Source organism: Leiobunum rupestre, chromosome 11, assembly GCF_980474605.1.
Source record: "Leiobunum rupestre chromosome 11, qqLeiRupe1.1.hap1, whole genome shotgun sequence".
Taxonomy (NCBI): Eukaryota; Metazoa; Arthropoda; class Arachnida; order Opiliones; family Sclerosomatidae; genus Leiobunum; species Leiobunum rupestre.
The window spans coordinates 9,026,151-9,028,524 of record NC_143394.1 but is presented as its reverse complement, the minus strand read 5'-3'; positions in this window follow the sequence as shown (position 1 = coordinate 9,028,524).

The window sequence follows — 2,374 nt, the reverse complement described above, 5'->3', positions numbered from 1 at the left end:
CCAATTTAAAGGGCACGATCCTTAACAAAGAGGCAAGACGGGTCGCTCAGAAAGTGAAAGACCAGGAAGTACGTAAGGGCTCAAAATGTCATGGTCTTCGGAAGGGAAGAGAAAGACTTTTCTAATTGTGTCACAGTGGCTCGAAGGCTTGAGAATACCTTATCTTTGGAGGATAATTCCATTGTCGTATCGGAATATGTTCATCTACATGGAGCAAACGCTAGATCTGGACCTAGTCGCCTAACTTTGGAAAATATCTAATTGAAGAAACCTATCCTCGATGCCGCTAAGACATTGATGGATAAAGCGGGATTTGAGAAAGTTTATGTCCGGCAAGATTTAACTCGTCGCGAGCAATGGGCTCGTACACTCTTAAAAAATGGTGTCCAATTTTGGATGAAACAGGAAGGCTATTCTGTTATTGTCATTTAGATCGAGTCTGTCCAAATCATTTGGAATTTGGACAGTTGGTACCCCAAATGACAAAAATGCTTATTCTGTAAGTCTAAATCCCAAAACATTTGGCTCGAAGCAAGTCAATTGATTTGGCCATACAAGTAGCCCGCCAAATGGGGGTGATTTTTCATTTAGGTAGTTTATCCCCCCTGATTCTCTCTCACGTTTCCTTACTTTTTGGTCGCCATTGCTTCTCTATAGTAAACTCTGTAGAGTGCGCTCTTTTTCGCTGCCATCTTGATATTTTTCGTGGTATTTTACAACTGATTTTTTGATGTTGCTCCCAGTCAGTTTAAAGCTTAATTGCGATGCTAATTTATATTTTATGAATCTTAAACTTCTTCTGGCATCCATTTATTGGTGGTGGGATATACTAAGCCTTTGCTTTTTCGTTTTAAATGACAGCTTTGTTTTTCCGACCTCGGATAAATAATCGGTCTATTATTAATTAGTTTTCGTTTGTTGTAAGAATATCGTAATCGCGTTGAACGTCTCGATCTATGAATTCAAAGAGTTTATAGAGATATGAATCAAGTGTGGCAGTTAGATGACCTTCGTTTCCGAAGAAATCTCTAGAACCACCGCTTTGCCAGTAGATTTGAAGGTAAGAAATCTCACAATTCTAACAATTTTTAACTATGAATACTAATAAAATTAAACGTTCTCTTTTAAGGTACTTATCGCTTTGAGATTTTATTTGAAAGGGTCATATCAACTGGATGTAGTCTAACTTAGTGTCAGCCAACTTAGTGTAAGCCGTTGTCTTAGTGACGTTACAAAGGCTATCAACCAGCATCTAGTACTATTGTACATTACGTTTCTGTGACTGAAGTGCACAAAGCTGGTGTTTAATTGAGGTACCAAGAAGACTGCAACTTTCCCGGAACAATTGGAGCGATAGATCTCACACATGTAGCAATCGTCCCAGACTTTCCGGAGAATCGTCACGCTTGTAGATTTCATAGTCGGATACCCTGTGGCAACGAGCTTATTTAAAATTGGGAAACTCTATTTTGGAGGTATTTACTGTCTAATGACACTTGAAGTTGTGATTTATTCTCTTAAATAGACAAATATCGTTGAACATGTGCGGAGTATGTTGCCTTCTCGTGGCAAGTGTTGAAATCTTGCTTTTGCAAGGCCAAAACATGCACGCTTTTATTAACCTCGAAGATGAACTTTTAATATTTTTGGGACCTTATTTAGTACCTTTTTATTAGTGAATTTAAATTGGTACCTTTTTTAAAACTCCTCTGAGATAAAATTTAAATTTAAAATTTTTAATTTTTTAAAATATCGTAGATTCAACCCATTCAAGGGTTTAAAATAAATAATTTTTTACAAGAATTTCAAGGTTTATGTATAATAATAATCAGCTAGGCTTTTACCCAAGACACCATCCTAGGCCTAAGTAATTTAGCGACTTTTAGTGCCTTTATCGTAGGCGGCTGGGTTCCATGTGTAGGAGGGTGGTGGCAAGCCCTTCGTGCCACGCTTGGAAAAGGGAAACCAAAGAACTCGAGGGAAAATCCTAGTGGGGAGATAACTACCAAACTCAAGGGTGAAGGAGTAGTTTAGAGTTTTAACCCTGTGCAATATAAATATTAATCATCTCTCTCCCCAAATTCATTTCATACACTAATTTTGAGATTTCCACGTATACTATTGTTAGTTGCTTTAAGTGCTTACTTACCATATTTTTAATGTCATACCTTGTTACTATTTTATAAGCGTATTGTACTGATGCACTAATAGGAGCCCACTTGCGGCTTATATAGCAGTTTATATACATTAAATAAAAAAGATTTACATGATTAATTTTGCTATTAAATTATATGAGTAATAATTTATATATTGTAGGAAAGCGTGTATGTTTTGACCTTTCACAAGCAAGTTTTCAACACTTGCCACGAGAAGG